The sequence below is a fragment of the Osmerus eperlanus genome, chromosome 14, assembly GCF_963692335.1.
Source record: "Osmerus eperlanus chromosome 14, fOsmEpe2.1, whole genome shotgun sequence".
In the NCBI taxonomy this organism is placed as follows: Eukaryota; Metazoa; Chordata; class Actinopteri; order Osmeriformes; family Osmeridae; genus Osmerus; species Osmerus eperlanus.
In genome coordinates this window covers 14827149-14842940 of record NC_085031.1, presented here as the reverse complement: position 1 = coordinate 14842940, position 15792 = coordinate 14827149, and the positions used below count along the sequence as shown (strand labels likewise).

Here is a 15792-nt window from a genome sequence, read left to right as displayed (position 1 = left end):
GCCAGGCCAGCTTGGCCAGCCTTTGGAGACAGTCTTCAACAAGCACCGCTCGAATGTTCTAATGTTCTCATGTTCTTGTGTTCTAATGTTGGGATGTTCTAGAGTTCTCGTCTTCTGATGTTCTCCTGTTGTAGCGTTCTAGTGTTGTGCTATCCTAGTGTTCTCAGGTTCTACAGTTCTAATAAAGAGATATCTACTCCCCAGGAAGCACATTCACACCTCAGACAGCCACCAGCAGAAGCCCTGAATGACATCCCATAATTACAGTGAACCCTGCCAATTACGACCTGGCAGGCACACACTTTTACACTCTGGCTATGTGTGTGCCTGCATGTGTGTGTGTGTGTGTGTGTGTGTGTGTGTGTGCCACAGGCTCTCTACGCAAATGGCATATGTTAGCATCCATCTCTATCGTGTGACACACCAATAAAAGAGAATGTCATAGAAAGAAGCCAACAGAAGCAAAGGAGAGAGAACCGGGATGAACGATTAAAGAGGAAGAGAAGTGGAGAGGCATTAAAATAGAGTGGGTGGTAGAAGTATAAGAATCGAGGAGTGAATTAAAAGTGAAGGGTGAGAGAGCGAGTTAAGCGACAGGAAAAGCTGGTACGAGAGAGGGGGGAGGGGGGAGAGAGGGAGACGGAGCGAGAGAGGTCGAGGGAGCTGCAAAGGCATAGGGAGAGAGAGAGGGAGAGAGGGGAAGGAAGGAGGGAGAGAATGAAAGAGAGACAGAGAGTGAGTGAGTGTGAGAGAGAGAGAGAGAGAGAGAGAGAGAGAGAGAGAGAGAGAGAGAGAGAGAGAGAGAGAGAGAGAGAGAGAGAGAGAGAGAGAGAGAGAGAGAGAGAGAGAGAGAGAGAGAGAGAGAGAAAGAGGGGATTTCCTGGTGGAGAGTGTGAGAGAGAGTGCTTGGCAGTGGATCACACAGGGGTGGAGCTCAGCTGCCCTCTCCTGCCACCCCTGATCCCAATCCAGCCTGCAACACCCGGCCTGCTGCTTGTTTACTCCTCTGGTGTGCCTGGCCCAGGGCTACGTCTATTCAGCGGGGACAGAGGGCTGCTGCTGGGTTTACAAGCAGAGGGTAGGGGCCTAGCAGAGGGCTGGGTCTATGTGCTGGAGTCAGGGTTAGGTCTATGTGCTGGAGTCATAAGCCTATGTAGTGTGTGTGTATAGTTCGACAGCATTTCGGTGGTCAGAGTCAAGGAATGTCTGTATTTACTAAATGCATCGCAAAGTGACCACATCTCAGCTGACAGGTACTTAAGTCAGGCCTACTTCTTGGTTGAAGACGTAAGGCTGGGTCTATGCGCTGGAGTCAGGGTTCGGTCTATGTGCTGGATTGAGCGGGCCGCACCCGAGCCCAAGGTGTCAGAGCGCGTTAGGGCTCCCAGGCTGCACGCAGCTCCAACACAGGCAGGACAAAAGCGCTCCCTGTCTCCCCTCATTAAGTGATTTAAGTCCCATGTTCCTCCACCTCCTTTCATCGGTGTCCAAAGTGAACACACTTAAAAACCGCCGACCAGAATGGCGCCCGCAGGCCTGAATGGGGCGAGGGGGGGGGGGGGGGGGGGAGCGAGGGGGGAGAGGGGGAAAGCTGAGAGCCGAGGCCAGGGAACTTGGGGCTAAATCTGGGAGTTTACACTGGCCATGCTTATTAGTATCCAAAGACGGAGGTAGCGTCACACGCATTCGCACACGCACATGCACTATACACACACGCGCGCAAAATACAGTCATTCACGCACGCGGTAAACACGCACACACACTACACGCCCACACTCATTCTTTCACACAAACACACTACACAGACTTTTCCTCTCACACACACGCAAACATACTCTCACACAGTCTGAATGAAAGATGCAAGCCCCCCCCCCCCTCCAGAAACTTCCTCAGCCTCAGTGGGAAACAGCAGCCACTTAATCCATTATCAGTTTCTCCTGCACAGAACTAGCTTTCCCATGAAGGCTTGGTTTAGAGGAGTTTTAGCCACATTCCTGGCTAACGAGGCAGGGCTGTCACTGGGGAAGAGAGGGAGGACCGAGGGAGGGATGGAGGAGAGGGATGAGAAGGAGGGAGGGATGAGAAGAAGGGTGGAAAGAGAGGAAAGGGATGGAGGAAAAGGATGGAGGAAAGGAAGGAGAGAGAGGATAGGGAGGAGAAGGAGAGGGATAGAGGACCAGACCGATGGAAGAGATGTTTGGACAGAAGCGTTTTTATGATAACAACTGATTAACAGAACCTATTTGATATCATACTTAGCATCTTTGCTCTAAAAACACCATTGCAAAGGGGTGCTACTTGAACTAGTCCGTTGGTTTGTGTGTGTTTTTTTTTGGGGGGGGGGGGCATTGTGAGTGTGTGTATGTGTATGTGAATGTGTAAGGGCTTTCTGGCAAACATGGACTGCTTCAATTAGCAACTGAAAGACAACAGGCTCCTCCAGGCCATTATGTCATCTGTTTTCGAGCTCTCTAATTGGACTGCCCCCCCCCCCCCACACACTTACACACAAACACACACACATACTCTGTTGCGGTCCTGTGATGTGCTGTGATGAGTCCATGACAACTGTCAAACTATAAATAATAGGTTGGGTAATAGCTCAGTGATGGAGCATTTTGCTGTAGATCAAGAGGTCAAGTTGAAATCCCCCCCCCCCCGTACAAAGCGTCGGATAAAAACTCCAGCTAAATGAACATGTTATTCTTAACCTCACAGCAAACTGGATTTCCTCAGATGTGCGTTGGAACAAAGGAGAGGAGAGAGGCCAGAGGAGAGAGGCCAGAGGAGAGAGGCCAGAGGAGAGAGGCCAGAGGAGAGAGGCCAGAGGCCAGAGGAGAGAGCCCAGAGGAGAGAGGCCAGAGGAGAGAGGCCAGAGGAGAGAGGCCAGAGGAGAGAGGCCAGAGGCCAGAGGAGAGCGCAGAGCGAAGAGGGGAGAAAGTCCAAACTGGGGTTAAAAGATCTCTCCTTATCTGGGATTCTGGACAGCATCGAGTCGGGGAAGAAAAGGGAGAAACAACATCCTGTGCAGGGGAGGACGAAGGAGAGGCCTAATTAGAGAAAGCCGGGGCTTGAAGAATTCCGTCTTGAACGCTCTCTCTGAGACAACGACAACAACAGGAGCCTAGCAGAAGGCCCTGACTATCACACGCTAAGTATTCTAGGCATGGAGAGCTGGTTTTTCTCCTTGGCAAGGGCTCTGTCCTCCTCTCCTCTGTTCTGGAGGAGGGCTGTGGTGAAGAAGCCTCAGCCCTACGGCAGACTGGGCGTGGTCTGGCCTGGTTGCCGCAGTAACCTCAGGACTCCCACGTTACACCACAGCCATGAGGTCAGAGGACATCTTTCTCTCTCATTCCCTCTCTCTCTCTCTCTCTCTCTCTCTCTCTCTCTCTCTCTCTCTCTCTCTCTCTCTCTCTCTCTCTCTTTATTGCTCTCTCTTCTCTCTCTGTCCCTCTCTCTTGTTCTCTCTTCTCTCTCTCTCTCATTTTCTCTCTCTCTTTCATTTCCTCTTCTCTATGTCTATGTCTCTCTCTCCTCTTGATCTCTCCCTTTCCCTCCTTCCTTCCTTCCTTCCTTCCTTCCTTCTCTCTCTCCCTCTGCCTCTCTTTCTCTCTCCTCTCCCTCTCTCTCTCCGGGAGGACGGAGGGGAAGAAGGAACCCTTGCGTCCCCGACGTCATGTTAGCTTTCACACGCGCCGTTCTGAGTCGCAACAAATAGATTCTGACCGAGGGACATGGAAGGATGTGTGTGTGTGAGTGTGAGTGTGTGTGTGTGTGTGTGTGAGTGTGAGTGTTAGTGTGTGTTGGGGGGGCAGAGTACTCAGGCCTGTATTAGACAGTACTACATGTGAGACAAGCCAACCGGATGATAGCTGCTGCTTGCTCATGGCTCATGGCTCTTTTAATCACAAGATATGATCAAACAGATCATTAGGAGGGGATGAAAGTATGACATGACGTGTTTGGCTGTGTCCCCTGAGTGCGTTTGTGTGTTGTGTGTGTGCGTTCATGCGTGTAATATGTGTGTTTGTGTTTAGAGTGTGCGTGTCTGTGTGTGTGTGTGTGTGTTTGTGTGTGTGTGTGTGTTCAAAGCATCACCATCTTCTCTCCGGGAGGGTGTGAGGGCAGAGGAGGAGGGAGGAGAAGAGGATAGGGGGGTGAGGGCTTAAGATGAGGGAGGGTGAGGGGTATTGGGGGAGAGGATGAGAAGGGGATGAGGGGGGTGGGGGTTGAGGACGGAGGCGAGAGGGGGAGGGGTGAGGGGGGGAGGGGTGAGGGGGGGAGGGAGGGGTGAGGGGGGGGAGGGTGAAAGTCTGTGAAGTCTGAGACTCCTTATCCTGCACATATCTGATAGCAGAGCAGGAGCGGGAGTCAGCAACTCCACGACAGACATCTGGACACCAGGGAAGGGGGGAGGAGGAGGAGGGGGGAAAGAGGGGAGGAAGAGGAGGGGGGAAAGAGGGGAGGAAGAGGAGGGGGGGAAGGTGGGGGGGTAGAGAGAGGAGCCGGTAAAGCAAGCAGCACAAAAGGCAGAGAGTGTGGGGTGGAATGGGAGGCGATTTGGAGAAAGTGAGGACAAGAGAGAAACCAGGCCATTTCAAGTGACATTTTCACCGTCGCACACCAGATTAACAGTGTATATGTGCATGTTTGTGTCTTCCGTTACAGTGTACCATATCGCCTGTACAGAATTCATTCTGATACAGATGGGATATTATATGATTGCCCTGTGCTTTCTAGTGTTTGCATGTCTAAAATAAGATGGTGTTGCCATGCTTCATAAACCCAGCAGTGTACTTATGCCCCGCCCCCCCCCCACCACCCCCCCACCCCGGTAGAGAATCCAATCAAGCTCATGGTGTACCACCACACTGCCAGTTATCACTGCTGATCCACCAATGAGAAGACAGCCTTCCTGCTCTACGCTTCATTGGCTGCCGCAGGTTCTTGCTCCGTCCTCATTGGTGTGTCCCGTTTCAGGTCAAGCCTCCTGCACTCTTTGTCTTGGGGTGTGTCATTTGCATAATTCCCATGCTTTTACTTTAGCCTAGAGGATTTGTAATTCTAAATACTTTAGGATTCAAATGACAGAGACAATGGTAAGCAAATGAGGAGCCCTGTGAAGCAGAGACCAGCCACAGTAATCTCCTCTAACTACACACCCTGCTCAGACTGGGCTCCACATGGAGTGATCCAGATCTTACACAAATAAAAGTTTCAAGCTAACCATTTCCCAAGGGCTCCCTTATCTACATTCTCAACCCAGAACAATTCCAACTAAACATGCGAGGAGGTTCCAGCAACGACAAAATGTTTTTATAGTAGGCGATATAACCATCTTCCACACTATGCAGTCTGCTAATATACATCACTACACTCTCCCCCTCTATTTAGTGTGAGAGTATGCATTCAATTAGCAGTACCACCTTTATAGTATTTCAGTATTACTATGTTTTACACTATGTAGTATGGTAGTATGCAACATTTCAATTTCCCCCTCTAAGTAATCAGCCAGTAAGTAGTAGTACCATCTATATAGTATTCTAGATGCAATACTTCCATCTTCCCCTTTCAGCATGCAGCAGCACCATCTATGTAGTAAGCTAGTATGCATTACTGACACTACAGTAGTACTACTGTATCTTCCCCACTACGTTGCTTGGTTGCTGGGCAAACTTCTGCCAGAGCCTGCCTCCTCCATCCAGGGTGGATGGTAAGTGTGTGTGACGTCTGCTCTCCTGTAGCCCCTGGTGTATCGCGTGTCTAGACCTCAATAACACAACTTCTGCGTGGCCCATGTGACCGAAGGAGTAGTCACAAGACCAAGCAGCACCTTACAGTCCAGCGTTTTTTTTTTTTGTCTCTATCAATTTTTCGGTAATTTGAGACGCTCAGATGAACCAAGAGACGGAATCAGAGCGCGTTGGAATTTAGTTTTTGTTGGATTGAAAGTGGTTCTTAGGAAACTGAATGGTAGATTCAAACTGAATGGTAGATTCCCAATATATTGACTGTACAATACACTTAGTTACTATTTACACTTTTGATTTGATCATAGTAATGATCAAAGTAATAATAACTGATCAAACTTAAGTAACCAAAATGTGTGAAAAAAATACGATAATTTGTTTTTCGTTCAGAAGAACCATCTGTGTGTGGGTCCACAATTAAAGGTAAAATCCATACAAATATGTTTATTTTGAGTCGATACAAATGTTCTTACAATGTTATTCCATCCAGTAATTTTCCAAGAATTAAAATAAAAACATGTAGAGGGATAAATGTTTGTAAAATGTTAAATAAAAAGATGAGTGCAAACATAAACTACATTATGATGATAGGGAAAATATTTTTCAATAGTTAGATTCTTTTAAGTAGATTTTTTTATATTTGTATTATTTTATTGTATAGCAAAACTTCAAAATTCTCAATTCAATTTAATGCAGCGGTAATGCAATAATATATAAAATAAGCAATAAGTAACATGTATGCACCTAAAAAAATGCTAAATATCACATCTATAACTCAAAATATATTTTTACTGTAGTCCAAAAACTTTATAATAAAAATGAATCTGATTAAAAACTGAGACATTTGCTCACACTTGCTCTGAGAATACATTCAGCATTTAAATACACTGCAACCTTATTACAGATAATGTTAAAGTTTACGATTCTTCTGAAACCTCATGCACACACTTAAAATTGTATTACTATTATTATCATGACTATTATTTACCATATAACTTTTGACATTTTTGGAAACATAATCGTTGAAACCAACTGGCGTGAGAGCTCTCCTGTGTCTCTTCTCTTTCTTCTAAGATTATTTAGATGTACTTAGCGTCAACCGCTAATGTAAATGTGCTCTTGCTTTAAAAGAAAAATGTGTTTTCTATAAATATTGAAGGACTAACATATGAAAACACTCAATTCTACCAGTATCTCCTGTGCCCAAGCAGCACTACATGAGAGCTGCTTGGCCTGCTCTGAACTGCTCTGTCCAGGAGAGCACTTACAGGCCACTGGGCAGAGGCTATGGTCATTAAGATCATAAAATCCAGCTCATAAAGATGTTTTATTTGTTTCCTGAGTGCGCTGGCTGCTTAGGTTTCCATCGGAAGTCTTTACAACACAGCAGCAGTATTTCTGTCTGCAGACCTGCCCGATGACTTATAGAGGAATACAGTAACAAGCTCAACCATGGTCCTGTTCCTACTCAAATATAAAGTTGTTTTCTTCTAAGAAGCCGCTGTTTCCAAAAGCATGTTTGATTATAATTAAAAGTAATTTTACATTTATAAAAAAATTCAGATTCATTCAGCAAACTTAGTGTACAAGCGTGTTTGTTTAAAGAAAAGCAAGAAAACTATAATTCCCACCAGCCCTGTAATCTCTTTATTATCTCACTGGAACTACCATATAATTCGCAACTGATGCTAATTATTTTTAAGTATCTTACTGCATGTTGGTTTATATCAAATATATGGAATTAAAGTGTACCTCTGAGCAGTTTTATTCATTCCTATATTTTGTATAAGTGAAGTCAACTTCAAAGTCTTTTACATTTAATATACCTAAGGATAGTCTTGATTGCATTGTGTGTTTACCTCAAATGTATCTAATTTGTTGTATGGAATAAAAATAACCTACTGATTTAACATTTTAAGTTTTCTTGTTTTTCTAAATATACTTTATAAATATATATAATGTGTGTTTTATTATATATATAAAATATAAAACATAAATACAGTCAACCCTCTAATTCTGTCTCAGAGTGGTGACATCAGCGGGCTGAACCAGAATGGTTTCATCCTCCAGCCCACAGCTATAACCAGGAATCCTGTTCCACCAAACTGGTTTGAGGGGAAGTCTGCGTTTACAGGGACTTTTTCTCCTGTTTTCTCCTTCATGACAGGCAGCTACTTCAAAGCAAGACAGTTCAGGTTATCTGTGACCTGCGCTCATTGTTTGGAAACAAAGCAGGGATGTTCGGCCATTAGCCTCTCTTTGTAGCGGCTTGCCTAGGTGTGATATACACCCTGTCACAGGAGGTACTGCGGAGCCTATCTCTGTATCTACTACATGAGAAAAGAACAAAGACCCAGGGGAGAGAATAGCCCTGTGAGGAACACACACCCCTAGACGCATCACCTAGCCCCTTTGAAATGACCACTAAAACGCTAATGTATTTCATTATACACCATACCTCAAACAGTAAAAAATACCGCAAACACTTCAGTCTTTCCTGAATTTAGAAGTAGACAAAAGCTCTGAGCGCCGGGCTGAGGAGTGAGGCCTGTACGGCCTGGGAGCGGAGTATTCTGCTGTAGCGGAGACATCTCATTGGTCGGAAGACCCGAGCAGGGATTGGCTGGACGGCTTCATTCTGTGAAGACTCGGAGCGCAGGGACCTGTTACTCGGGCTGCCCTCGTCTCGTCCCCTGCAATGTTTGCGCCCCCCGCACGCGATCCCTCGCTCCGCCTGGCTGCACCCTCTCATCGCATTACTTCTGCTATTCTAACTCCTCCATCAATTATGCACTAGAATAACTGAGGGCCCTGGAAGAGCCGGGACATAAAGGGAGATCATGGGCCGAGGCGAGGGGAGCGTCTGCCTGCGTGCTGCCTCCGTGCCGCCGCTAAGAGGGGGTACGAGAGCCAAGGGCACCGGTGCGGAGAGGGCAGGCCGCACGCCCACCCGCCCGCCCGCCCGCCTGCCATGGCACCGATACCCCCCCGGGAGCTGGCAGCGAGGATCGGACCCTCTGGTGCTGACTGGAGGAGCCCTCTTGTCAACTGCCCCAAATACCCCCCCCCACACACAAAAAAAGGAACGCTCACCCCTCCTTTTCCTTTTCCCTTCCATGCACCCCCCCCCTCCCATTCCCCTCCCTACCCCTCCAAACATCTGACGCTTAAACCCCCTCTCCATACACCCCCAAAAAAACCAAATCCCTTCTTCATTAAACACTAACAGAGCAAATGCTTTTTGGAGTGATTTGAGTCGTTCAGAATGTAGGTTAATCATGTCGTGAGGGGGTTGGTGGCTCCTGCCAGTGAATTAAGAAAGGGGCGGAGCCTGCTCGGAACCCCAGTCCCAAGACTCACAAGTGGCTCCTTCCTCAGAAACAAAATGGAGTCGAACTCGCAAATGGCGGAGTTAGACTCGTTAGACACGTTGTTTCTCAAGCGCCTGGCTGACGCCGCAGATCTGAGATTGCGATCGACACCGCCTGAACTTTCCCAACTGAGGTGACGAAAAAAACGTAGTACTTTTTTAAACTTCGACTCTGCTGAAGCGCACCAGCATAAAAAAACACACTAGTTAGTAAAGAAAATATATGAAAAATGGACGATACAAACCCCCCCCCCCACCCCCACCCCCGCTTTAAAGTCATGCCGTCCTGACCTGGATCTCTCCTGGTTGCGTGTGAAGGTTTGCTGTTCAGGCTCCAAATCGAGATCGCAAACAGCGCGTTAATATTTCATGGGTCCCTCGGCGCCACGCGTGCTCCAGCCCAACAGGACGAGACGCTCCCCTCTCCACGGACCGGTAAACCACACTAAAGGTCCCGCAAAGTCACACCAAGTTCACTGCCGGAACACTGCCCATCTAACACATCCAACTGTCAACTCTGCCATGTGCCGTCGAAGCAAACGCGTTCTCAAAACCGCCCTTAGGATGAGCCCACGGGCGACCGAACCGCCAAAACCGCTTTGCAGCATCTAGCGTACGCCAAGCCCTCTCCCAGAACCTGTTCAAACATGCCCCATAAAACAATATGACTGCGTTATTAAGATAGGAGGGCCGTTTCAACCTTTCAAATGATAAGGATTTACACCAGTCTAACCAAAAGCAGCTTGAGAGATAGCAGTTCCGGATACCTGAGATTCTTTGGACTAACCGTTACAACGCAGTTTCAGTCAAGCAAGTGCTGCCAGAAAAATACACCAGAAAAAAACTCCAACCATTTTTACAATGGAAAGGCCTGAGGTAAACATGGTTAGAATTGTTATAAACTTGTATTATATTACCTCCATAACATTACAGGAGAATAATAGTCATTGAAATAGAGAGGAGGCTCTTTCCCAAACCGCAGTGACCCAAATAATCCTTGAGCAGCTTCTCAGGTATGTGTGGCCTGTCTACGGACCAATCACAGATGTGTTTTTTAACAAAGTTTTCCGTCCCGTTTGAATTCATTTTGGAACGGTAAATAGTTCAGGTCGGCAAAACCGTGCCTCTCTCGTGCCAGCCTGTCTGCCAGGGGCCTGGCCTGTCTGCCAGGGGCCCGGACTGTCTGCCAGGGACCCGGACTGTCTGCCAGGGGCCCGGACTGTCTGCCAGGGGCCCGGACTGTCTGCCAGGGGCCCGGCCTGTCTGCCAGGGGCCCGGACTGTCTGCCAGGGGCCCGGACTGTCTGCCAGGGGCCCGGACTGTCTGCCAGGGGCCCGGACTGTCTGCCCGGGGCCCGATGAGAGCGCCCGGCCCTCGTTAGTGTCAGGACCAATTCTGCGGGCGTTCCAGCTACCAGAGCTATGCCATTCTGCCCAACCTCACTCTCATGCAAATGATAACAGAAGGGCTGCTGCAGACGAGAGGGAGAGTTGGTTGGGTGAGGGAGGGAGGGAGGGAGGGAGGGAGAGAGGGAGGGAGGGAGGGAGGGAGGGAGGGAGGGAGAAATTGAGCAAGGTAAAGCATTAGTCTGAAAACTGCCATAGTGATCTTTGAAATTATCAATGCTTTTTTCTCTCCACCCCTAATCTCCATCTTTCCACCAATTTTGCTGAGTCAATTTGTTCTCCGCATGTATTCCATCCATTTGAAGTCTGCAGTGCAAACGCATCCTTAATTTCCCTTTTCTCTGAAAAAGAATAGTCTCTCAGGAGCCATACATTAGATAATTCTGTGCCACTTTGGTAGAAAATGTTTTTAAGGAGACCTGTGCTTTCTCTCCGGGTTCATTTCGCTGCGTTTTCGTTATCTCGTCCTTGGGTACCTGTACAAACTCCAGTTTCATTATGTTTCTTGTTCCGCTAAAGCGTACAGTAATAGGGAGTCCAGATATCCTCTGCAGACTGCAAATAACGCGCCAGAGCTGGTGTAGGTTCCTGTGTGGGTGCATGTGTTTGAGTGTGTGTGTAAGTATGTGTGAGTGTGTGTGTAGGCATGTGTGTGTATGCATGTTTGTGAGTGTGTGTATGCGTGTGTGAGTGCATGTGTGTGTGAGTGCATGTGTGTGAGTGAGTGAGTGTAGGTGTGTGAGTGTGTGTGTGTGTGTGTGTGAGTGTGTGCATGTGTGCGTGTGTGTGAGTGCATGTTTGAGTGTGTATGTGTGAGTGTGTATGTGTGAGTGCATGTGTGTGCGTGTAGGTGTGTGTGTAGGTGTGTGAGTGCATGTGTGCGTGTGTGTGTGTGCTGCCTCCTCCGCCCGCCAGCACCAGTGCGTGTCAGGAGGCTCAGGCACTCTGTAGGACCTTTTAGAGGTCCAGAGGCTTTACTGCAGTCATTAGGGGCTGGGGCTGATTAATGTGAATGGTCAGGCAGGGCCTGGCTTTCTGAGAGAGGAACAGAGAGGGGTGAAGGGTCCCACAGGAAGTGTTTTGTGTCTCCACACAAAGGGAAGCTGACCTCTTAAGCCCCTTAGAGCCTCTTTGCTAATACCCTCACCGGTGCCTACAAAGACACCGTGGATGCCATTTCACCACTCACATTTAAAAAAGCACACTCACAAAAAAAAGAAGATTAAACCTTTAAGAAACGGCGGAAAAGTAAACCTCTGGGCGCTGGAGTGAGACGGAGAGATTAGGCCCGGGGAGCCTGTGCTTTAATCCAGCGACTGAGAGGTGCATGTAACAGCTATCCCGGAAAGTTACCCTGAAACAAATATATATATATTTATTTGTTTCAGGAATCATCTGATCTTGTCTCTGGATAACTCGGCCAAAACAGAGATGCAGCGTGTTTTGACAAAATGATACGTGTAATCATGTGTCTGAATGTTGAGCTGCATTGTTGCCAGGTAAAGAAATTAATACCATGAAGAAGAAGGGTTTATCTGAGGGCTTCATATTGTAGATGCAAATCCAGCATCTGTAATTTCCCCTGCAAATAATGTCAGTTTATCTATTTATCCAGCCTATCTATCTGTCTTTGATCTATCTATCCAAAAGCACTCATACAAATAGTGCTTGAAGTACAGCAGAAAATCAAAGCTCAAAATTGCATTGTTCTGACCGTATTTCTGTCGTCAGAATAAAGGAAAGGTCTATATTTTGCCATTACTATCTCAACTACCAGGCATGGTGCAACAATAAGAATTCAAAATTCTACAACCCTGTCTACCAGGTCACATAGCAACAGGGTTCTAAGTTCTAAACTGTTCCTCAACGTCAGTCAGGGTCTACTGTCTCCAACTTCTCCGGAGTTCCCCGTCAGTCTAACCTCCACAGCAGGGGTAGAAAAAAGGGTTCTGACCCAGCACAGGGGCCGTGTGCCTCAGCCTGTCTCCTGCTCTAACCCTGGGTAACCCTGGGCAACCCTCTGCCCTCCTTCCGGAAGCTTCTTTCACCCCTGTGACCTGTGAGTTGCGACCCCGTTGTGTGACCCTTCCCCCTAACACATTCACCCCCAAAACGAACATATTCACCCCTAAGACTAACACATTCACCCCCAACCCAACACGTTCACCCCCAAAACTAACACATTCACGCCCAGAAGTGACACATTTACCTCCAGACCTAAACCCCCCCCCCCCGCCACATCTACCTCTCCCTCTCGTTCCCTCTCCTCCCTCCCTCCCTCTCTCTGTCTGGCTCTTTCTAAGAGCGTTCGCAGAGCTGGCTAGGGGCGAGCACCGTAGGAACAATGGTGGCTTTTCAGCCGGGCCGGGTCGGCGCTGGGAGAGGGCCGTGGTCCTGAGACCTAGTCAATATTTGGACGCTGCGGCTTTTTGTGTCCGTTTTGAATCCAAGCGGAACCAAACAGCGGGGAGCCGGGAAAGGCTGAGGGGGAAAGCAAGGGTAAACACAGGGAACAATGCAAGCGGACAGACTCACAATGCCTCTGGGACACTATCACAACATCAACTTGCCACAAAACTGAAAAATGGTGTATTGTTCCTTAAGTGGAGATTAAAAACCATCCTGAGAAGACAAAGCGAGCGGCGGAGGTCATTCTGCTCGGAGGAGGACCATGTGTGAACGGCAGACCCAGCCGGAATAAAGCAAACCCACAGCTATTTTACCATTTATCAGGGTACTTTCTCTCACAGACCAGTGAACCATCCTGTAAAACAACATCAAACTCCCTTTGAAAAGGACGTTGCTTTTGTGATCACCACCTCGATAGTAACCATAGTTACCAAAGCAGACGAGTCCGTCCGTCCCCGCCACCCCAAAAAACACCCCAAAAAACCTAAGTCTCTCCACTGTCTTAGAGGGAAATATGGCGCATCTGTTGTGGAAAGCTTTGAGGGGACATTATCAGGGCTTAAACCAGTGCCCCGGGGGGGGGGACACTCCGGTGGAGCGCTGGAATCCCTCTGCCCAGCTGTCAGGTCGTTAGTCCCACCCAATAAGGCCCTTTGATGAGGAGGGCTATCGGTTTCCATGGCGTTGGAGACACAAACAGCGCGGAGATTAGCGACGGAACTCAGGCCCTGATTCTTCCCTGATCCCACCTATCAGCAACAAATAAACACCTTCGCCAAATGCCGGCGGTTTCCAGATGGAGTCGCATTCTCGCTAAGTGTAGGCCGGGAGGGGGGGGGTTTGGGGGGGGTTCTATACCAGGTAACTCATTAATGAGAAGGTGGGAGAGTCCTCTAGTTTACCTTAGTTTATCCGTTCTCTTACAAACACCGTAACCCCCCGCCCACCCCCCTCCTGTTAGTATCTGTTTATCCAGCATTCACACACCCATGATAACCCACAGCCAGACAGTGATACTATTGACCCTCTCGGTCACATCTATCCCCTCTACGGCCCTCACAGATGGTAATCTAGGTCATTCACATCTCCAGCCAATTAGAGCAACAAATGACACACAGAAAAAAGGGCATGTTTGTGCCTCTATTTCAGAATGACAGTATTTCACAATTGCTCAGTGGCTTTTTGACTCGTCAACAGGGCTGAGAAGCACTTAATATTCTTTTAATGAAGGTGTGTATAATGACGAGAATGACTCTTACTGTGTCTAATTGAGGCATCTTTACCTCTGAGCATGGTTGAATCATTACAGTAGTCACACCCCTGTTTAAACCGTCTCGGTAAATCAAGACGGAAAACAACATTCAACAACATTCAGAAGGACTTTCGTGACGTTGTACAGCAGGCGGGGAACAGAAACCGTATTTATTGAACACACACCTTCAACCTGCGTATGCGATGATTAACAACAACAAAAAAACACTAAAAAAAGATACACATGAAAATGTCTTCACCGTTTTCGTTTTTCATAAGTGACTTCCCATTTCCATTTCAGGTCCCCTGTAGGGGATTTCATGAATGGCAGAGAATGGAGTTGGGTGCCATTTTTCTTTTTTTCTTTCCTATGGTTGGAAATGTAAGAAAAAACGCAGCGGAGACGAGGAGAGGAGGGAGGGAGGGAGGGAGGGAGGGAGGGAGGGAGGGAGGGAGGGAGGGAAAGAAGGCTTATATGGAAGTTGTGACTATACCACAGCGGGGTTCGAGGCCCTGTCGCTGAGTACGGCCATTTCCCAGCAGGGGCCGAGGCCCACGGTCAGACCCAGAGCACCGCAACACTCTTCCACAAGGTCAGGGGCCCCAAGCCCCCGTTACATTAGACAGTGAGGTCGGGTTTGTATCAGGGCCCCGTGAATGAGAAAGTAGACAGTCATTTAGAGTTACTCATTTATTTACCCGAGGAGCTCCATTCTCCAGAGACAAACCCCCAGCGGGGTGGCTTGCCTGCCCGCCAGAGGGCCTTTAGGGCTGGGGTTCACCCTGGCTGCTGTCCCCTCTGACGGATGCTTAACCCGGGCACGCCTGGTTACTGCCGAGTGTGTGACCTCGGCATGTGTGTGTCTCTCACAGGAGCATGCCCCACGCTGGGGCTGGGCCACTGCTCAAATGCCCCTCTGTGCTCCCCTTATTGTCTGGCCCAGCGAGGGGTGGGGGTGGGGGGGGAGGTAGTGGGTTTGGGGGGCAGGGACGGGGGGCATGGCAACCGAGGGGTAGAACTTGGGAACTAGTGGGAAGATTTTAGGCAGGAGGATGCTTGGACGAGGCCTGCATGACTGCTTGGGTATAAAATCTGGTCTCTCGGAGAAGTGAGGGCAAGGGGTGGCACTGAACGCCAACGGCTTTGATGCGAACAACACATTTGCATTTATCACCTGTTTATTCTCCAACCTTTCTGGGTTCATTGAGCAAACTTTGCCCGCGGGTAATCAGGAAATGAGAAACAACATCATCTTTTGACTTTATGCAAAGGCAAAGTCACACCGACAAAAGAGTTTGTCTTATCCCCAGGCAAAAATAACCTATTTAACTGACTCATGGTAGAAACGCTGTACATTCTGTAGCCCTATCTGGTCTGACCTGATCATGCATATCTTTGTGTACAGCATTCAGACAGCCTGGCACACTCACACCACAACTATTTGCCAGGTTTTAATTGCATTCAGAAGGGTTATGTGAATTATCTGGGGAGTTGACCCAACAGAACTGGGAGAGGAGAAATGCTGATTTTGCCGGTGACAACCTATGTGACCATCGCACTGCAGCGAAACTAGATATTTTCCCTTGAGGTAACTAATTAGCAAAA

General features: G+C 48.3%; 2 protein-coding genes across 4 annotated transcripts in view; one reads left to right on the top strand and one right to left on the bottom strand.

Moving 5' to 3' along the window:
* LOC134033479 (complement component C6-like) overlaps positions 1-15792 on the top strand; it is a 130308-nt gene that overhangs the window by 104903 nt on the left and 9613 nt on the right. The window lies entirely within an intron of this gene.
* efna5a (ephrin-A5a) overlaps positions 1-15792 on the bottom strand; it is a 29749-nt gene that overhangs the window by 12095 nt on the left and 1862 nt on the right. The window lies entirely within an intron of this gene.